This window comes from Lagenorhynchus albirostris, chromosome 5 (genome assembly GCF_949774975.1).
Source record: "Lagenorhynchus albirostris chromosome 5, mLagAlb1.1, whole genome shotgun sequence".
NCBI classification, from domain to species: domain Eukaryota; kingdom Metazoa; phylum Chordata; class Mammalia; order Artiodactyla; family Delphinidae; genus Lagenorhynchus; species Lagenorhynchus albirostris.
The window spans coordinates 32,452,125-32,475,926 of record NC_083099.1 but is presented as its reverse complement, the minus strand read 5'-3'; positions in this window follow the sequence as shown (position 1 = coordinate 32,475,926).

Sequence of the window (23,802 nt, the reverse complement as noted above, 5' to 3'; positions counted from 1 at the left end):
AAAAACAACGTTCTTGCTACAGAGGGGGTCTGTGTGTATCATAACCACAGGCATCACAAAGTATTTGGGTGTCTTTAACGTGCTCTTCGTGGGTAGTAATGCACAGACACATCCACTTCAGTGCTGTTGTCAGAGCACTTCTCAATCAGCTTAAATGGAGCTTCAGTTTAAATCTGTGGGGGATGAATTAGGCTGTGGTTGCCTACACTTGCAGCCTCAGAATATACTTCAAGGGTCCTTCCCCAGCCCTCTCAGGGCCCAGGCCAGCCAAATATAGTTCATGAATCCGCCACATACCCAGCCAAGACTCCCCGGCCTTCTGATTAAAACTGAAACCACCACCTGTGTCCTAGCGCAGTCTCGCATGCCTCCAAAACCACACACACGCAGCCCAGACTTAATTTCTCAATTCTTCCCCCAAGCTTCTGTCAGTCCACCTGTCACACAGAATTGCAGACCAAAATATCCAAGCTGAGTCTCTGTCCTCATGTAAGCTGCTAATCCAGACAGAACGATGTGTCCAATATGGGCACATTGGAAGACACCCTCCCTCAGTACCTGGGCTTCCGAATAGCTAAGGCCGACATAAACAAATGAAATCTTATTTACCCTTAAGAAAGCTGGAAAGAGAAGCAAGGCAAGACATTAGGTCTCCCGGTTGAAATTGCTCCAGCTGCTTTCCCTTTTTGGCTTCCAGGATCAAAGAAATTGTAATAATAAGTCCCGTGGGCAGGACAGCTATTTACAGTTTGTATGGTACCTTCGCACAATTCCCTCTGTTGTCTGAGGCACAGAAATCATCAAGACACCACCTAATGCTGCATTTCAACAAAGCTGCATTTCAGCAAAGCACCAATCCCCTCTGCGGCTGCACACCCAGGGGTGCCCACGACTGAAACACTGGGCACCAGGGCCTCCCCAGAAGAGAGAGTGTGCGCCTGGCTATATCAAATGCCCATTCACTGAGGTCTGTTTCTTTTCTTTCTTGCTTGTTACAGTGAATTTTTGCCCCCCAGCCAAGACCTGAATCCCTAACCTAAACACAGATGGAGGGCCTCAGAAGGAGGTACTTCTGTGTCTGAATGGCTGTGCATTTTCCAGAACCTGGAAGCTGTCTCAGCCACGGGAGGAAGGGGAGAATGGATTTGCACACCCTCCTGAGTTTCCACCAGACGCACGCTGTGCCGGGCCGCACACACTCGGTCTCCTTGGCTCCGTAATCTCAAAGAGCAGCTGCCTTAAACCATTAAAATAATCATCCTTTGGCAGGGAGAGCCCAGCAGACTGGTGCTTCCAGTTCTCAGCACAGTTTCTTGCTGTTTCTAATGAGGCTTCATTAACAGGTAAGAAAAGGCACTGTTGACCCCCTGACTCCTCCGGGGCCTCATTTAACTCAGACTCCCTCTTACAACATCCAGTACAATTACACTCTGGCGGCAGTTCACTGACAGGTGGCAGGGAGGATGCTGCTTGTGCTGGTCTCAAGGACAGAGTGTTTGTTCTGGGGCAGACCAGAGAAGGGCTCCCGACGGACTCCTCTGAAAGCGCAGACAGGCTCTATCTCCAGACGAGGTAACGAATTCCACTGGCCTCTGGCCTGGCTCCTGGAGCACAGTGTAAACTCCCACTGAGATTGCTAGAACATCCACTGGATTTCAGACCAAAGTCCTTAAGTCTCACCTTCATTATCATCTATGACACTTCCAAGCACCTGCTGGTGCCCAGACATTTTGTTGGACTTTGGGGATCCCAGTAAAAAGAAGAGACAGTTTCTGTGCTGGTGGGTTTACAATCTCTTTGAGGAGTTCACATGTGCACATAAAAGGAGAAACAAAGCAAAGCAGGCAGAGCAGCACATTACACTTTGCACAACCCCTTCACATAAAATTCAGTTTATCGTAGGAAACATGAACATAGACATTCAGATCTGATCTCTGTTGATTTCGGTAAGATGATTCAACAGGAATCATCAAGCACCATGCTGGTCTCTGATTATCTCCAAATAGCACACAAATATTTTTTCCAGATTTATTAAGATAAAATTGACATACAACACTGTATAAGTTTAAGGTATACAGAATGATGATTTGATATATTGTGAAATGACTACCACAATAAGTTAACATCCATTATCTTAAATAGAGAGCAAAAATATTTTTCTTCCTTGTGATGAGAACCCTTAGGATTCACTCTCTCTTTTTTTTTTTTTTTTTTGCGGTACGCGGGCCTCTCACTGCTGTGGCCTCTCCCGTTGCGGAGCACAGGCTCCGGACGCGCAGGCTCAGCGGCCATGGCTCATGGGCCCAGCCGCTCCACGGCATGTGGGATCTTCCTGGACAGGGGCACGAACCCGCGTCCCCTGCATCGGCAGGCGGACTCTCAACCACTGCGCCACCAGGGAAGCCCAGGATTCATTCTCTTAATAACTTTCATCTATACTATACAGCAGTGTTAACTATAGTCATCATGCTAACTATAACGTCATGTATGTTACGTCCCTAGTACTTATTTACCATATACTAGAAGTTTATACCTTTTGACCACCTTCATCCAATTTCCCCTCCCCCTACCCCCTACCTCTGGTAACCACAAATCTGATCTCTTTTTCCATGAGTTGTTTTTTTTTTTTAAGGTCTCACATATAAGTGAGATCATACAGTATTTGTCTTTCCGTGTCTGACTTACTTCACTTAGTATAACGCATTCGAATTCCATCCATGTTATCACAAATGGTAAGATTTCGTTCTTTCTAATGGCTGAATAATATTCACTGTGTGTGTGTGTGTGTGTGTGCATGTGTGTGTGTGTATGTATGTGTGTGTGTAATCTCACAACTTCTTTATCCATTATCCATCAATGGACACTTAGGTTGTTTCCATACCTTGGCTTTTGTAAGTAATGATGCTATGAACATGGGGGTGCAGATATCCCTTTCATATAGTGTTTTCATTTCCTTTGGATATAGTCCCAGAAGTGGAAATGCTGGATGATGTGGCAGTTCTATTTTTAATTTTTTGAGGAAACTCCACACTGATTTCCATAGCAATGGTACCAATTTACAATCCTACAAGGGTTCCCTTTTCTCCACATCCTCTCCAGCATTTGCTATCTTTTGTCTTTTTGATGCTAACCATTTTAACAGGCATGAGGTGACATATTGTGATTTTGATTTACATTTTCCTAATGATTAGTGATGTTGAGCATCTTTTCACTTACCTGTTGGCCATTCATATATCTTCTTTGGAAAAATGTTTGCATGCCCTTTGCCCATTTTTTAATTGGGTTATTTATTTATTTTTTTTATTGAGTTGTGTGAGTTCCTTATTATAATTTGGATGTTAACCCCTTATCAGATGTATAGTTTGCAAATATTTTTTCCCAATCCGTAGGTTGTCTTTTCTTTTGTTGATTGTTTCTTCTGCTGCACAGAAGCTTTTCAGTTTGATGTAGTCCCACTTGTTTACTTTTTATTTTGTTTCTTGTACTTTAGGTGTCATCCAAAAAATCATTTGTCAAGACCCATGTCAAAGAGCTTTTTCCCTATGTTTTCTTTGAGGACTTTTATGGGTTTCCATCTTGCATTTAAGTCTTTAATCCATTTTGAGTTAATTTGTGTGAGTGGTGTAAGATAAGAATCCAGTTTCATTGTTTTATGTGTGAATATCCAGTTTTGCCAGTTACTGAAGAGACTGTGTTTTCTTCATTGAGTATTTTTGGCTCCCTTGTCAAATACTAGTTGACCATATATGTGTGGGTTTATTTCTGGGCTCTCAGTTCTGTTCCATTGGTCTATGTGGCTGTTTTATGCCAATATCATACTGTTCTGATTACTATAGCTTGAAATCGGGAAGTGTGATGCCTCTCACTTTGTTCTTCTTTCTCAGGATTGTTTTCACTATTCAGGATTTTTGTGGTTCCATGTAAATTTTAGAAGTGTTTTTTCTACTTCTGTAAAAAATGCCATTGGAATATTGATAGGAATTGCATTGAATTTCTAAATGGCTTTGAGTAGTCTAGACATTTTAACAATATTAATTCTTCTAATCCATGAACACAGAATGCCTTTCCATTTCTTTGTGTCTTCTTTGATTTCTCTCATCAGTATCTTATAGTTTTCACTGTAGAGATCTTTCACCTCCCTGGTTAAATGTATTCCTAAGTATTTTATTGTTTTTGATGCTATCGTGCTATAGATATCCTTTCATAAACACATAATCTTTTTGTTTTGAGAAATGGTAAAAGAGGATGGTGCCTCTTTGGGGCAATTCTAGCATCTTATCTGGGGTTGCTGGACTTAGAAAATAAAAATACAAGGTGCCCAGTTGAATCTGAATTTCGGATAAATAAAGAATAATTTTTAATAGAAGTATGTCCCATATATTGTCTGAGACATATGTCTACTAAAAAGTTATCTGGCAGCCCTAATCATATCAGACAGAAACACTCCATACTTCATATCCCTGGACCTCAAATAATACATGAAGTTTTGTCCAGCATTTCTAGCTTGGATATTCCAACACACAAGAAGAGGAAGGGGTGACCCAGGCCATGTCCTTGCCCAGTCTTGATTGAAAACTCCGTCTTCTGACACAATAGCACAGGCAGGTCCAGTCATGTTCAAGAAATTAATCTGCTAGATGAGTGATGAAATAAAGCAAACTATTTTCTCCGCGGAAGCGACTGGCTTAATTAGATCATATAGACTGGTTATTTTGAACAATAGATTGAGCAGGAACCAGAGTAGATCCCAGCATAGATGTGCTGTGCTGCAGAGTCAACAAAAACCCCCATTGTCCTGGTCATACACAAGAGGAAATACTCCATTTTCTCCAGCTCCTCCTGAGAGTGGAAAGTAATTCACACCCCAGGGAGTCAAGCTTTCAGTGTAGTTCTAGGATTGGACACAAAACCCATGTTGCATTTTAGGGGAAGGCGTTTTGCAAAGTGGGTGAGCAACAAACTACATAATTTCTTTGGACAAGTCATAGATACTTTGTTGGCTTGTTGTTTTGTTTTGTGCAGCGAAATTTCTTATTGAAGGCCTGAACAGGAAAAATGTATAAACAAGGTTCACAATTTTTTTTAACATCTTTATTGGAGTATAATTGCTTTACAATGGTATGTTAGTTTCAGCTTCACAACAAAATGAATCAGTTATATATATACATATGTTCCCATATCTCTTCCCGCTTGCGTCTCCCTCCCTCCCACCCTCCCTATCCCACCCCTCCAGGCGGTCACAAAGCACCGAGCTGATCTCCCTGTGCTATGCGGCTGCTTCCCACTAGCTATCTACCTTACGTTTGGTAGGGTAAACGGTGACAAAGCGATAAAGAGGTATGGACATATATACACTACCAAAGGTTCACAATTTTAAACTAAAAAGCATACTTGGCAAAAAAGCGTACAAGTTGTTGCTAACCAGTGGTGCTCTGGGTGCTTTAAGAGGGAATCACAGGACGGGGGTGGTGGGGGGCGGGTGGCAGGAATCAATAGACTAGTGGTAGGTTCAGCACCTCATCATTTAGCTACTGGTGACCAAGAGAAAAGAGGTAAGAGAAACATATAGGGTCATACACTGTCCTGGGAAAGTTAAAGAGTGGTTTTACACATTATTTTGGGAATTCAGTCTTAGCAGTTTACCTGAGCAACCATCATGCTCAGTAGTGGAAAACTCACTCCAAGATTAAATCCTCTTCCTCAATAACCATTTATGCAGCCCTGTTACATGTCACCATGGTAGGTGCCAAGGATACAGAGATGTACAAAATGTGAACCTGCCTTCAAATAACCTAGATTAGCACTGTCCAACAGAAACAGAATGCAAGCCACATATGTCATTTAAAACTTTAATAGTCACATTTTTAAAAGGGAGTGGGGGACAGGTGTATATATGTCAAACTAATTTTGATAACATTTTACTTAATCTCATTATATCCAAAATCCTATCATTTCAGCATGCAATTTATTAATTAGAAATTTTGCATTCTTTTGGGGTACTAAATCTTCTAATCTGGCTTATATTTTAGCCCTCTAGTCCATCTCAATTTGGATACTAAATTTTCATCAGAAGTACTTGATCTGTATTTAGCTCTCATAAAATTTATAGTTGAAAAAGTAGATTTACAAATCCAAGTTGTTCCAAACATACTTAAACGTTTTCCAGTAAGTGAATTGAGGACCAAAAAATTGTTTTCCTTTGATGTTTACAACTATATTGACCACCTATATTCACCTTTTTCAGAAGAGTTCATGTAACTTTGAAGCAAAAGCATGTTAATTTCAAAACCACACCTGCCCAAGTTAAGTAAATCCACTCACTCTTGTGTCCAATTATTAATATCATGTTTAAGGAGGTATTACATAAATTACAAAATCAATTCTAAATCTATAAATATCAAAAATGAAACATGTTTCAAATTTTTCTTGTAAGTTTTACAGGACAAATATTCTATACTGTTTCAATTTTTAAATTAAAATTTTAATTAAAATTAAACAACATTTTAGTTTGCAAGGCAGAAATAGAGACACAGATGTAAAGAACAAGATGGACATCTGATGGACATCAAGGGGGAAGGGGGGGTGGGATGAACTGGGAGATTGGGATTGACATATATACACTAATATGTATAAAACAGATAACTAATGAGAACCTGCTGTATATATAGCACAGGGAACTCCACTTCGCTGTACAGTAAAAACAAACACAACACTGTAAAACAACTATATCCCAATTTAAAAAAAAATTTTTTTTTAATTTCAGTTTTTCAGCCACACTAGCCATATTTCAAGAGCTCAATAGCCACACATGGATGGTGGCTACCATATTGGACAGTGAAGATTAAAGCTGAGTAGAGGTGGGTGGGATGTACAATGGACTTAACCATGAAAACAACTGAGGTCATACTTGCAAGCTTATGTGAGAAGCCCTGCTTTCACTTCCCCAATTATGTCTGAAGTGCCTGGCAGGAGGATATCCCATAGTATCCTAAGTGAGTACAAATTGCGTGGCTGCCATTCCAACAGTTTTGCAGCCTTCCTCCAGGTAATCCTTCTATTCCACTGCACTGCTTCTCATAAGCAGCTCTTTTGGAAGGAGTTCCCCTAGCAGAGCGCTTGGCCTCCTGTGACATAGGTCTTTCATTTTATGTGCATCCCTCTCCTTTCTTTGACCTCTTGGAAGGGGTAATGAATCAAGAGAGGCTCACATGACCTCACATCTAGCTCCCACTTGCTCAGCTGAACCATTCTGCCAGTTCCCTCTCCCTCATGGCGACTTTCTCTCCAAGGTCCCACAGCCTCTCCCTCAGTCTAGCTACATCAGGACTTACCACCAACCACTTTGGTTCCTCAGAAAGATGTGAACCCCACATCTGGGCTGAATTCATATTCTTTTCTCGGCCCTGTGCAAATCAGGGTATGTGACCAGGCATCTGTTTCAATGTCCCCAGATATTTCCTAAGTTTTAAGAAACTCCTGAACTGTCCATTTTAGTTAGGGGGGCTAATCTCCCCAGAGCACAAAAGGGACCTCTAGGGAACAGGGCAGTCCAACTCCACAGGGTCTCAGCTGGACCCAGCCTGAGTGCCCTAATACATACTATGTTCATAGGAGTTAAGGCATCATTGATTATAAAATGCACCATTACTGGATGTAACCCTAAGAAATAAAACCACCCCTAATGGAAGTCTACTAGGACACCCCTGATAAAGCTGAGACACTAAAGGCCTCAGTTTATGGGTAAATGAGAATATACAGAAAAGAGATAGCAATGCGGAGAGGGGGAAGATGGTGGAAGAGTAAGACGCGGAGATCACCTTCCTCCCCACAGATACATCAGAAATACACCTACACGTGGAACAACTCCTACAGAACACCTACTGAATGCTGGCAGAAGATCTCAGACCTCCCAAAAGGCAAGAAACTCCCCACGTACCTGGGTACGGCAAAAGAAAAAAGAATAAACAGAGATAAAAGGATAGGGACGGGACCTGCACCAGTGGGAGGGAGCTGTGAAGGAGGAAAGGTTTCCACACACTAGGAAGCCCCTTCGCGTGCGCGGAGACTGCGGGAGGCGGAGCAGGGGAGAGCTTCGGCGCCGCGGAGCAGAGCACAGCAACAGGGGTGCGGAGACCAAAGCGGAGAGATTCCCGCACAGAGGATCGGGGCCGACCGACACTCACCAGCCTGAGAGGCTTGTCTGCTCACCCGCCGGTGTGGGCGGGGCTGGGACCTGAGGCTCGGGTTTCAGTCGGAGCGCAGGGAGAGGACCGGGGTTGGCGGCGTGAACACAGCCTGCAGGGGTTAGTGCGCCACGGCTAGCCGGGAGGGAGTCTGGGGAAAAGTCTGGAGCTGCCGAAGAGGCAAGAGACTTTTTCTTCCCTCTTTGTTTCCTGGTGCGCGAGGAGAGGGGATTAAGAACGCTGCTTAAAGGAGCTCCAGAGACGGACGCGAGCCGCGGCTAAAAGCACGGACCCCAGAGACGGGCATGAGACGCTAAGGCTGCTGCTGCGGCCACCAAGAAGCCTGTGTGCGAGCACAGGTCACTATCCACACCTCCCTTCTGGGGAGCCTGTGCAGCCCGCCACTGCCAGGGTCCTGGGATCCAGGGACAACTTCCACGGGAGAACACACGGCGCGCCTCAGGCTGGTGCAACGTCACGCCGGCCTCTGCCGCCGCAGCTTGCCCTGCACTCCATACCCCTCCCTCGCCCCGGCCTGAGTGAGCCAGAGCCCCCAAATCAGCGGCTCCTTTAACCCCGTCCTGTCTGAGCGAAGAACAGACGCCCTCCGGCGACCTACACGCAGAGGCGGGGCAAGATCCAAAGCTGTACCCCGGGAGCTGTGCTAACAAAGAAGAGAAAGGGAAATCTCTCCCAGCAGCCTCAGGAGCAGCGGATTAAATCTCCACAATCAACTTGATGTACCCTGCATCTGTGGAATACCTGAATAGAGAATGAATCATCCCAAATTGAGGAGGTAGACTTTGAGAGCAAGATTTATTATTTTTTCCCCGTTTCCTCTTTGTGTGAGTGTGTATGTGTATGCTTCTGTGTGAGATTTTGTCTGTATAGCTTTGCTTTCACCATTTGTCCTAGGGTTCCATCCGTCCTTTTTTTTTTTTTTTACTTTTAATAATATTTTTTTCTTAATAATTATTGTTTTATTTTAATAGCTTTATTTTATTTTCTTTTATCCTCTTTCTTTCTACTTTTTCTCCTTTTATTCTGAGCCGTGTGGATGAAAGGCTCTTGGTGGTGCAGCCAGCAGTCAGTGCTGTGCCTCTGAGCTGGGAGAGCCAACTTCAGGACACTGGTCCACAAGAGACCTCCCAGCTCAATGTAACATCAAACGGCGAAAATCTCCCAGAGATCTCCATCTCAACACCAACACCAAGCTTCACTTGACCAGCAAGCTACAGTGCTGCACACCCTATGCCAAACAACTAGCAACACAGGAACACAACCCCACCCATTAGCTGAGAGGTTGCCTAAAATCATAATAAGTCCACAGACACCCCAAAACACACCACCAGACGTGGACCTGCCCACCAGAAAGACAAGATCCAGCCTCATCCACCAGAACACAGGCACTAGTGCCCTCCACCAGGAAGCCTACACAACCCACTGAACCAACTTTAGCCACTGGGGACAGACACCAAAAACAACGGGAACTATGAACCTGCAGCCTGCAAATAGGAGGCCCCAAACACAGTAACATAAGTAAAATGAGAAGACAGAAAAACACACAGCAGATGAAGGAGCAAGATAAAAACCCACCAGACCTAACAACTGAAGAGGAAATAGGCAGTCTACCTGAAAAAGAATTCAGAATAATGATAGTAAAGATGATCCAGAATCTTGGAAATAGAATAGACAAAATGCAAGAAACATTTAACAAGGACCTAGAAGAACTAAAGATGAAACAAGCAATGATGAACAACACAATAAATGAAATTAAAAATACTCTAGAAGGGATCAATAGCAGAATAACTGAGGCAGAAGAACGGATAAGTGACCTGGAAGATAGAAAATAAAATAGTGGAAATAACTACTGCAGAGCAGAATAAAGAAAAAAGAATGAAAAGAACTGAGGAAAATCTCAGAGACCGCTGGGACAACATTAAATGCACCAACATTCGAATTATAGGGGTTCCAGAAGAAGAAGAGAAAAAGAAAGGGACTGAGAAAATATTTGAAGAGAGTATAGTTGAAAACTTCCCTAATGTGGGAAAAGAAATAGTTAATCAAGTCCACCAAGCACAGAGAGCCCCATACAGGATAAATTCAAGGAGAAACAGCCAAGACACATATTAATCAAACTGCCAAAAATTAAATACAAAGAAAACATATTAAAAGCAGCAAGGGATAAACAACAAATAACACACAAGGGAATCCCCATAAGGTTAACAGCTGATCTTTCAGCAGAAACTCTTCAAGCCAGAAAGGACTGGCAGGACATAGTTAAAGTGATGAAGGAGAAAAACCTACAACCAAGATTACTCAGCCCAGTGAGGATCTCATTCAGATTTGATGGAGAAATTAAAACCTTTACAGACAAGCAAAAGCTGAGAGAGTTCAGCACCACCAAACCAGCTTTACAACAAATGCTAAAGGAACTTGTCTAGGCAAGAAACACAAGAGAAGGAAAAGACCTATAATAACAAACCCCAAACAATTAAGAAAATGGGAACAAGAAAATACATATCGATAATTACCTTAAATGTAAATGGATTAAATGCTCCCACCAAAAGACACAGACTGGCTGAATGGATACAAAAACAAGACCCATATATATGCTGTCTACAAGAGACCCACTTCAGACCTAGAGACACATACAGACTGAAAGTGAGGGTATGGAAAAAGGTATTCCATGCAAATGGAAACCAAAAGAAAGCTGGAGTAGCTATTCTCATATCAGACAAAATAGACTTTAAAATAAAGACTATTAGAAGAGACAAAGAAGGACACTACATAATGATCAAGGATCGATCCAAGAAGAAGATATAACAATTGTAAATATTTATGCACCCAACATAGGAGCACCTCAATACATAAGGCAATGGACAGATCATCCAAAATGAAAGTAAATGAGGAAACACAAGTTTTAAATGATACATTAAACAAGATGGACTTAATTGATATTTATAGGACATTCCATCCAAAAACAACAGAATACACATTCTTCTCAAGTGCTCATGGAACATTCTCCAGTATAGATCATATCTTGGGTCACAAATCAAGCCTTGGTAAATTTTAGAAAATTGAAATTTTATCAAGTAACTTTTCTGAACACAACACTATGAGACTAAATATCAATTACAGGAAAAGATCTGTAAAAAATACAAACACATGGAGGCTAAACAATACACACTAGTTAATAACGAAGTGATCACTGAAGAAACCAAAAGGAAATCAAAAAATACCTAGAAACAAATGACAGTGGAGACACGACGACCCAAAACCTATGGGATGCAACAAAAGCAATTCTAAGAGGGAAGTTTATAGCAATACAATCCTACCTTAAGAAACAGGAAACATCTCGAATAAACAACCTAAACTTGCACCTAAAGCAGTTAGAGAAAGAAGAACAAAAAAACCCCCAAAATTAGCAGAAGGAAAGAAATCATGAAGATCAGATCAGAAATAAAAGAAAAAGAAATGAAGGAAACAATAGCAAAGATCAGTAAAACTAAAAGCTGGTTCTTTGAGAAGATAAGCAAAATTGATAAACCATTAGCCAAACCCATCAAGAAAAACAGGGAGAAGACTCAAATCAATAGAATTAGAAATGAAAAAGGAGAAGTGACAACTGACACTGCAGAAATACAAAAGATCTTGAGAGATTACTACAAGCAACTCTATGCCAATCAAATGCACAAATTCTTAGAAATGCACAACCTGCCAAGACTGAATCAGGAAGAAATAGAAAATATGAACAGACCAATCACAAGCACTAAAATTGAAACTGTGATTAAAAATCTTCCAACAAAGAAAAGCCCAGGACCAGATGGCTTCACAGGCGAATTCTATCAAACATTTAGAGAAGAGCTAACACCTATCCTTCTCAAACTCTTCCAAAATATAGCAGAGGGAGGAACACTCCCAAATTCATTCTACGAGGCCACTATCACCCTGATACCAAAACCAGACAAGGATGTCACAAAGAAAGAAAACTACAGGCCAATATCACTGATGAACATAGATGCAAAAATCCTCAACAAAATACTAGCACACAGAATCCAACAGCACATTAAGAGGATCATACACCATGATTAAGTGGGGTTTATTCCAGGAATGCAAGGATTCTTCAATATACACAAATCAATCAATGTGATACACCATATTAACAAATTGAAAGAGAATAGCCATATGGTCATCTCAATAGATGCAGAGAAAGCTTTTGACAAAATTCAACACCCATTTATGATAAAAGCCCTGCAGAAAGTAGGAATAGAGGGAACTTTCCTCAACATAATAAAGGCCATATATGACAAACCCACAGCCAACATCGTCCTCAATGGTGAAAAACTGAAAGCATTTCCACTAAGATCAGGAACAAGACAAGGTTGCCCACTCTCACCACTCTTATTCAATATAGTTTTGGAAGTTTTAGCCACAGCAATCAGAGAAGAAAAGGAATCCAAATCGGAAAAGAAGAAGTAAAGCTGTCACTGTTTGCAGATGACATGATACTATACATAGAGAATCCTAAAGATGCTACCAGAAAACTATTAGAGTTAATCAATGAAATTGGTAAAGTAGCAGGATATAAAATTAAAGCACAGAAATCTCTAGCATTCCTATACAGTAATGATGAAAATTCTGAAAGTGAAATCAAGAAAACACTCCCATTCACCATTGCAACAAAAAGAATAAAATATCTAGGAATAAACCTACCTAAAGAGACAAAAGACCTGTATGCAGAAAATTATAGGACACTGATGAAAGAAATTAAAGATGCTACAAATAGATGGAGGGATATACCATGTTCTTGGATTGGAAGAATCAATATTGTGAAAATGACTCTACTACCCAAAGCAATCTACAGATTCAATGCAATCCCTATCAAACTACCACTGGCATTTTTCACAGAACTAGAAAAGAAAATTTCACAATTTGTATGGAAACACAAAAGACCCCGAATAGCCAGAGCAATCTTTAGAACGAGAAATGGAGCTGGAGGAATCAGGCTTCCTGACTTCAGACTATACTACAAAGCTATAGTAATCAAGACAGTATGGTACTGGCACAAAAACAGAAATATAGATCAATGGAACAGGATAGAAAGCCCAGAGATAAACCCACGCACATGTGGTCACCTTATCTTTGATAAAGGAGGCAGGAATGTACAGTGGAGAAAGGACAGCCTCTTCAATAAGTAGTGCTGGGAAAACTGGACAGCTACATGTAAAAGTATGAGATTAGATCACTCCCTAACACCATACATAAAAATAACCTCAAAATGGATTAAAGACCTAAATGTAAGGCCAGAAACTATCAAACTCTTAGAGGAAAACATAGGCAGAACACTCTATGACATAAATCACAGCAAGATCCTTTTTGACCCACCTCCTAGAGAAATGGAAATAAAAACAAAAATAAACAAATGGGACCTAATGAAACTTCAAAGCTTTTGCACAGCAAAGGAAACCATAAACAAGACCAAAAGACAACCCTCAGAATGGGAGAAAATATTTGCAAATGAAGCAACTGACAAAGGATTAATCTCCAAAGTTTACAAGCAGCTCATGCAGCTCAATAACAAAAAAACAGACAACCCAATCCAAAAATGGGCAGAAGACATAAATAGACATTTCTCCAAAGAAGATATAGAGACTGCCAACAAACACATGAAAGAATGCTCAACATCACTAATCATTAGAGAAATGCAAATCAAAACTACAATGAGATATCATCTCACACCAGTCAGAATGGCCATCATCAAAAAATCTAGAAACAATAAATGCTGGAGAGGGTGTGGAGAAAAGGGAACACTCTTGCACTGCTGGTGGGAATGTGAATTGGTTCAGCCACTGTGGAGAACACTATGGAGATTCCTTAAAAAACTACAAATAGAACTACCATATGACCCAGCAATCCCACTACTGGGCATATACCCTGAGAAAACCATAATTCAAAAAGAGGCATGTACCAAAATGTTCATTGCAGCTCTATTTACAATAGCCTGGAAATGGAAACAACCTAAGTGTCCATCATCACATGAATGGATAAAGAAGATGTGGCACATATATACAATGGAATGTTACTCAGCCATAAAAAGAAACGAAATTGAGCTATTTGTAATGAGGTGGATGGACCTAGAGTCTGTCATACAGAGTGAAGTAAGTCAGAAAGAGAAAGACAAATACCGTATGCTAACACATATATATGGAATTTAAGAGAAAAAAATGTCATGAAGAACCTAGGGTTAAGACAGGAGTAAAGACACAGATCTACTAGAGAATGGACTTGAGGATATGGGGAAGGGGAAGTGTAAGCTGTGACAAAGTGAGAGGGTGGCATGGACATATATGCACTACCAAACGTAAAATAGATAGCTAGTGGGAAGCAGCCGCAAAGCACAGCGAGATCCCCTCGGTGCTTTGTGACCACCTAGAGGGTTGGGTAGAGAGTGTGGGAGGGAGGGAGACGCAAGAGGGAAGAGATATGGGAACATATGTATATGTATAACTGATTCACTTTGTTATAAAGCAGAAACTAACACACCATTGTAAAGCAATTATACTCCAATAAAGATGTAAAAAAAAAAAAAAGAGATAGCAAGAAAAAGACAAGCAGAGTAGGACAGCAAGAGAAGGTTCAGCCAGACCCTGAAGCTTACACGATTTGGAACCATCTTTAGGAAAGGAATAAAGAATATCTTTTTCTTGCAAATTTTACAAAAACAGATGAACATATGAAGCTGTGACTCAGGCCCCTTGCAGGGCCTTGGAAAAGCAGCACAAGTGAGGGGCCTTGAAGTTTTAGTTTCATTGGCTTCAGGTAGATCTGTTTCTGCCCCCAAGGGACTGATAGAAGCAAATAGAAATCCTCTGTGAATGAATTCAATTTCAATCCAATTGGAAAGCAGTAACACATCATCACTGTTATCATATATTGATTTCAGAGATGTTAAAGTGTGAAACAATGTGCTTCTTAGGACCAATGAAATATGGTATTTATAAAGGAAAGTGGTAATATAAATTTTGGCCCTGGTTTGGCTTAAACAATAACAGCAACAACGATGACGATGATGATGATGATGGCTACCATTTATCAAGCTTCTTCAGTGTGCCAGCCTTCTTATAATGCTTTTCTCTTCCCCCCATGAGAGTTTAGTGCCACCACCAAAGACTTGAAGATGCAGGGTGGTGGTTCCTACCTTATGCCCAACTAACTCACCTGGGTGGTCAGTGCACAGTCAGGTGGGTCAGGGAGAATGATCACAGAGTAAGCAAATGGTGAGGGGGATCACAGCAAGATTGCAGGGGTGGTATTTTCACTGGAGCAAATCCACATAGCCCTGGCACCTGGTGTGCCTCTATTGACCCGGAAAATGCTTTTATCCCCACCCTCTCCTGTCCCTCCTGGCAGGGACAAAGGTATACATTTCCTGTCTTGCCTCCGGCCATGTCTGCTCCCCTGCACTTGGTCATAATGTATTCTAAAAGGACCCAAGAACACCAAGCTGATACATTACATGTTTTCATGATGCTAATTGGACTTGGTGGGCCCAAGGAGCTAGCATCTAGGTGCCTCAGTAAGGTACCTTCATGCCAGATGGGGGAGATAAACCCTATGAACATGGGTGAAGCCTCTGAGGGTCTAGTGGTCTGCGGTTGTTGGGATAGACCTTCTAAAGTGAGACACACGCTGTACTTTACACACCAGCCACCACCAGGAAAGGGGCGCAAAGCTAGATTTCCAGAAGCAACACAAAGTGTATTTGTCTGTAAACTAAACTCAGTAACCCACCCATAAGGCTACAACGTTTGGGATTTGAAGGGTTTTTTCTTTTGCTTATTATTTTGACATAATTTCAAACACAGAAGAGTTGAAAGAATAAATTTCAAAGAATTCCTGTATACGCTTCACTCAGATTCCACAAATATTAACATTCTAGATAGATGATGACAGATAGATGATTGATGGATAGATAGATGGATAGATAGATAGATTGATAGATATAGATAGATAGAAAGATAGATAGATAACCATCCCAAAATTCTTAATGCAGTATTAAGCTTTATGAACTTCAGACATATATATGCTACAAACTTACAAAAAATTATTTTAAAGTTAAAGTATTAAAATTTCTTGTATACTTATCTAGCTCTAGAAATTTTGACTGGCAAACATTGAGACAAAAACTTTAAATTTGGGATTTATTATTTAAAATTTATAAAATTAGGTAATAATTTCTAATTAGTAGACTATTTTTTATAACGGTTTTAGGTTTACAGAAAAATTGAGCAGATTGTACAGAGACTTCCTGTTTACTCTCTCTCCCACACAGAGTGTTCTCTATTATTAACATCTTGCATTAGTGTGGTACCTTTGTTACAATTGGTAAACCAATATTAATACATTATTATTAACTAAAGTCCATAATTTACATTAGAGTTTGCTCTTTGTGTTGTACATTCTTTGGGTTTTGATAAATGTATCCACCATAACAGTATCATACAGAATAGTGTCACTTCGCTAAAGATCCTCTGTGCTCTACCTATTCATCCTTTCCCCCTCCTGGCACCCCTGGCAACTACTGATCTTTTTACTGTCCCTATAGTTTTGCTTTTTCCTGAATGTCATATAGTAGGAATCATACAGCATGTAGCCTTTTCAGATTGCTTTCTTTCACTTAGCACTATGAATTTAAAGTTCCTGCCTGTTTTTTCATGGCTTGATAGCTCATTTCTTTTCATTACTGAATACTATTTCCACTCTATGGATGAAATATGGCACACTAATTTGTTTATGCATTCATCTATTGAAGGAAATCTTGGTTGCTTTCAATTTGGGGCAATTATGAATAAAGCTGCTACAGACATCTGTGTACAGACTCTGTGTGGACATAAGTTTTCAACTCATTTGGTTGGAATATTATGTATTACTTTATAATACATGTTTTGGTTTTATATAGTATCAATTCTCTATACTAGAAAACATGCAATTGTTAGCACAGCTACACCCTTTCTCTTTTTCTTTCTCTTTCCCTCTTAGTTTTTTTTTTTTTTTTTTTTTGGCTCATGTCATTTTTACTTAATCAAGGTTTATAGTATTCACATTCTTTTCTGAAACTATAATTCCTTTTGTTGTCCAGCCTTGGTCTGTCTATATTTAAATGAACTATGATTACTTTAACCACAGCTTTGTCATTCTTGGATTCTTTATTGTGTTTCATCTCTTGGTTAGATAGATTTATCTTTAATGAATTTTCCAAAGTGTTGATGGCTGATGGGAACTTGACTTCCTGACTTACTTCATGTTTGAACATGTCTGACTGATTCTGTTACATTTGGGTAAGAATTGACTAGGTACAGTGTTTCTGGGTCACACTTTGTTTCCCTCAGAACTTGGCTGACTTTACTTCATAGCCTTTGGCTTGGACTTTTAAAGGCTAAGGCCAGTCTAACTCCTACCTCTTCTTCCTGTACACCTAAATAATTTTCCTCCATTTTTTCAAGTTCTTAAATAAATCAGAATGTAGATCTGCTTTAATCACCATCATTCTTGATCAGTTTTTCCAAGTATGTGATATGCCCTTTCGGCCTAAAAATTTTATTCTTCTTTCATTTCAAGGCAACTTTTTTGTATTACATCTCTGAATATTTTTTCTGTTCCATCTGTGAGAGTTTCTACTTCAAAGCCATCAAAGGGTCATCTTTGCCCTCTTCATGTCTATCATCTCCTGTCTAATTTAAAATAATTTTTTCTCCTTTTCTCTGCATTCATTCTGATTATCTCAAGACTCCTCACCAAAATTTGACTTTCAGCTACATCTATTCATAACTGTATTGGGTTTATTTATTACATATTAATAGTATTAACTTTTATTTAGCTTTGCAATATCCTCTTCAACCCATTCTGCTGTCTTGCTGATTATCTCATAGATATTATCATATTAAATTAAGAATCTACATGTTCTTTTAGTGCAAAGCACTTATGGAGAATATGCCCCAGGTTAAGGGTGATATTTTCTTCCATGCTGGTATCTTTCTATGTTGTTTATATTTGAATCATTTATTCAACATAGATTTGAGTACCTACTACTGCAAGACAGGGTTTTGGTCTCTGGCAGTATCACAAAACAGAAAAATTTCTTGCTTTCATGGTACTTTTGTTGTGTGGATGTGTTTGTGTGTGTACATAGAGTGTGTCTGTGTATTTGGGTTTGCTATGATATGTTTACATAATAACTATATCATTTTTTGCCATTTTACTGATAGTTAACCTGGGCTGTGCTACCCAGATCTTTCATTTCTCTAATAAAGTGAGATTGAATTTACCTTGACATTTGTTTTCCTGTTCTCTGGAACCAGTTTGAATTCCCTTCAGGGCTTCAGATTAAATTATCCATGTTGATTTTAATCTACTTTTCTGTAGCCTGAGGATAAAATTGTTGTGATTAAATTTATGGACTTCAACCTTACAAATAGGAATTCAGTTTGTTGTCATAACAAACTTTTCTTTATAAACTTAATTACAAACTATATAACTACATTTTCAAAAAGTTGGAAAAGAATAAAGCCACCTCTGTATGAGTCTATTGGACAATAATTTATATGTTTTTTATTTGTTTGTTTGTTTTAGTAACTGGACCATTACCTAAAAATGAAAAAGCTGAGGAACCAATAGAAGGAGCCCACGGTCTCCATGGTAACCTGTAAGAACATGCATTATATGACTCTGAAAACCCCTTATTGACTATTTAGGAGCAAACCACTAAGTTTTTTCCCAAACGACTGAGCAATCCTGAAGGTATTCCATATCTTGGTTATATTTCATCACAAAAATAACCATATGCTTAATTATGATCCATGTGCAAGTGTAATTTCATTTCTGTCCAAACTGGAAATACAGCTTCCACGTTCTCCTTTGTCTTCCTCTCAGTCAAGAATCACGTTGATTTCTTGGGTGGAATGGGAAGGAATGGTGTCAAGTATCAGAAATGAAATATGTCCTCTCTAGGTTGTCTCCAAAACCAAAGAAGAAAGCAAGAGGCAGGACCTTTGGCAAATTCAACAAACACAACACTGTCTTAAAGTATTCACAAAGAAACTTCAAGGACTGACTCTCAAAGGAACCAAATACAGAATGATAACACCAACTCAGACTAAAGAACACTCTTGCCTCCAATCATAAAATGTATCTCTGAGTTTCCTGGCAGCCAGGACAAAAAGGAAAATAAAATAGGTGTCATTCTTTTTGCCTTATAAATGAATGTTTTGCAGATTATTGCAAGACTCCAAATTTTTCCCATCTTTGCACTCTGAAAGGACAATTTTTACATGGATCTTTATGTATAGGATCATGAACAATGGAATAGACAACATTCTCAAAATATACGGAGAGATCTGCTTATGTCTTCTATGATTCCAGATATGAAGACAATAAAGAAAGATGTAGTTTTATAAAGTCAATGCCACAAAAGGAATTCTTCGAAGTCCTGTCTAGATTAATGAATTCCTTGTGCGGCTTTCTTCTTACTCAGTGTTCTATTTTCCACTGCTCCTGCCTTTGTGCACTTTCTGTGATTCTGTTTCTCTCTTGGGCATAAAAGCCTCATCTGTTACAAGCCATTGTTCAACAAACCATTCTGACAGCCAGAAGAGAATGAGTAAGCTGTTGTCAGAAGCAGGTCATGGTGAAAGCAGGAAGCAGGAACCATTCTTCCACTGACGCTCTCTCACCTCTGCACGGCCCTTATATCTGCCACCCGTGGTGGGACCTCACTGATCTCTGGGCTTACAACTTCCCACTGCCATATCCCTGTCTAGGCTCACCTCTCAAATACTGCCACAGCTTTAAGATTACCTCCTCTCTCTTTGTTTTTTTAAATTAGTTTATTTTCATTGAGGTATAGCTGATTTACAATGTTGTGTTAGTTTCAGGTGTACAGCAAAGTGATTCAGTTATATATACATATATATCTATTTTTTCAGATTTTCCCTTATAGGTTATTACAAAATATTGAGTATAGTCCCCTGCACTATGCAGTAGGTCCTTGTTGGAGATTACCTCCTCTCTTTATTTTCTATCAAAACCTCTCTGTCCTCAGGGCTGAGTGAAGCATCAAAAGGAAATTTTGTATATCAATCCAGGTTCAATCAGGGAAGCAGAACCACAGTGAGCTCTGGGATAACGGATTTGGAATTAGACCTTATACAATGATGGGAAGAGCTTGGAAGTGGAGGTCAGAAAGGAGGAGTGAGATGAGAGAGTCACCAACCTGTCAATCAAAGAAGTACATCCGCTGTTGAAGTGGGATGCGAAGGGGAAGCTGATGGAGAAACGTGTACGAAGCTGTGCCTGTGTGGGCTGTGGGTCCACAGCATCTGGTGATGGGCCTGGGGCTGCCGGTGGTCATCAGGGACAGCACTTGGATAGAAGAGCTTGCCTCAGAGCTCAGGAGGGCCAGGGCGAGCCGGAACGTGCTGGCACCTCTTCACCTGTCACTGCCTCTAACCATGATGACATCCGAGAGTAATGCCTTCTGCTTCTCTTTCACCTCCCGAATTTGGTGCAGGTTCCTCTTTTGGCCAACTCTAACCTGAAACCATACAGGAAAGGGGATTCTGGAAACATAGTTCCCAGTTAACCAAGTTGACAATAGAACAATCCAGCAGAGTATCTTTAGGTTAATTCACACAGAGTTGCAAATGCCTGATACTCTCTGTGAACGCCTCTGAGAGGGATACTTTCCAGTGAAGCTTTCAGGGATCTCAGGCACTGGCAGGCCAGTGGCGAACATCCTGGGAGCGGGGTGGGGGTGGGGGATAAGATAGCTTCCTGCTGCCCTCGTTACTTGCTCCAGGGCTTTACAACCTCTCCATCAACAAACTCCTGATCAGATACGACAGTAAACATAGACTCAGGAGGACTGGGATCGTATCCCAAAGAAACACACTACAAACTCACGATTTATTTAAAGTCTTCTCTTTTATCTCTATTATTCCTGCAAATCCTGTGTCTTACTTTGCTAGTTTCAGTATCAAAATAAATTTTAAGTTGCTTACTGGATACATGTCTTAATTTTTTTCTCCTCTAACCATTCCCTTACATGCAAGAAGATGCACGCATTCATCCTGTGGCTTCAAAACCCCGACCACACCACCGTATAACCCCTGGGAAGTGCACATCCAAAGCTGAGGAACATAGGCTTTCCCTTGAAAAGTGGCTCAGCTAATCAGCCACTTCCCTGCTTCAAACGTCCAAAGACTCCTGACCGCTCTCAGGATCAAGCCCAACCTCCCTAGCCCAGCATTCAAGGCCTCCATGATCTGGGATCACCCGCTTCTCCTGCCTCTCAGCACACACTCCTACCTCCTGAAGACTCCCTTCCAGCGCTTTCCTCAGGGTCCCTGACCACCCTGTGCTCCTGCTGCTTCCACACCCTTCCCCGTGCTGTTTCCTTTCCTCTGCCCCACTTCTTTGCCTGAAGAAATCTTCCTCAAGCCTCAAGACCCCACTCATGCCTGTCACATCCCTGAAGCATCCCCCCTCCAACTTTGTTTGCACCATTAGTGCCACGACTTCCACTCCATTACCTGTTAGCATTTTGTCTGGCTTCCCAGGTGGGCTGTGAGTGCCTCAAGGCAGACACTGTCAGAAGCCTACCCAACAGCCATGCCCCTCTTCCTCCTTGCAGACAGAAGACCAATCATATTTGGAGAAATCACGATTAGGCTAAACCAGTCATGGCAATCCCATAGTCCTCTGACAGTGAGTGTCATAAGCTTGGGCACGTGGCTCATTTCTGGTCATTAGGGTGTAGAGAGGATATGCCAGAGCATGTGCTCTCTCTCTCTCTCTCTCTCTCTCTCTCTCTCTCTCTTTCTCTCTCTCTCTCTCTTTCTCTCTCTCTCTCTCTCTCTCTCTCTCTCTCTCTCTCTCTCTCTCTCTCCATGTAGGACACAGCAGGAAGGCAGCCATCTGCCTGCCAGGAAGAGAACTCTCACCAGAAACTGAACCCTGAAAAACCTTGACCTTGGACATTTAGCCTTCAGAACTATGAGAAAATGAATTTCTATTGGTTAAGCCAACAAGTCCATGGCATTTTGTTATAGCAACCCCAGCTGCTAGTTGATAATGCTTAAATAGCTGAGATTTGCTAAGTTCTTGCCATATGCTAGACACCGGTCTAAGTATTTTTTAAGCACCAATTCATGTAATATTCACAACTTTCCAGTGAAGTAGGTACAGTTACGATCTTATCCATCATACAGATAAGAATCTGAGGCACAGAAAGGCTGAGTACTTGGCCCTAAATCATGAAGCTGACAAGTAGCAGACCTGGGATTTGAACAGAGGTCATCTAGCTCCGCATTCACACTCTCAACCTCCATAGTATTCTACCGCTTCTCAAGGGCTGGCATTATCTGATTCCTCTTACAATTCTCCAAGACCAGCACAGCGCCTGACCCTTGGTAAGGCATTTACTGAGCGTTGATGTTCTAGGCAATCTGCCAAGCTTTGTCAACAACCATCAATTTCAGCCTCGCAACAAGCCTATCAGCATGGAGGCTGAGAGTCCTGTTTGCCCAGGGCTGAGGGGGTTCATGGGATGCAGGACTTTCTATTTAAAACTGGGGTGGGTTGGTCACCTCACCTATTAGGTCAGTTCAGGGCTGCGTTATGACTGTCGTTGGCCCAGGAACTTCTGCTTTTGAGGGCCCCTCCCACCATAGTAGATTTTAGTGGGCCCTAAAAACTCAATTTTTTTATGATATGAGAAAAATATGTAAAATGTTTTCTTCAACCCTAAAGGGTCATTTTCTTCCTTCTGATTTTAAAAGAAATCAAACATTTTAGTAGGCTCCTAAAAATACCATGTACCCCAGTCATCGTGTCCACATCCTCCCAGACTTAACAATGTGTGGGCCCTTAGTCATATTCTGTCCTAATTCCCATTTCACAGAGAGTTTAAGTAATTGCCCAATAATCGTACACCTAGAAAAGTGATGGAGCCAGGACTGGAATCATTCTGTCTAACTCCAGAGCCTGTGCTTTTCACTGCTCTATCAGTGTTTTCAAACATTTTCGTTGGTGACTCCAAATAAGAAATAAGTTTTACAGCACAGTGCAGTACTCACACTCACACACACACACACACACACACGCACACGCACACATATACACAAACACAGAGGAATCAAAAGGTGCATGTAACAATATTTACCCTTACTGCACATAATTCATGCTGATGTATTCTATTCTATTTTATTTGGTTCTATTTCATTTTTTTAAAGGCCAATTGCAGCCCACCAGAGTTCGTGACCCGTCAATATGTTGTGACCCACAGCTTGAAAAACCCTGCACTCCACTCTAATACCATTAATAAATATTTGTAGAAAGAATGTCTTGGGTGTAGAGACAGAATAGGGACATCACCCAACATAAATATTTTCAGCCAAATAACTATCAGTTTCATCTGTCTCTTTAACAACTGAAATAATATGAAAAGGAAACATGTGCTATTTTAGAAACACAATGCTAGTGGCTGAACATTTTAAAGTATCTGCTTCCTAGAAAGAATGTGGTGAGAGCTTTGATTTTACATGGCTTTTTCTTGAGTAAG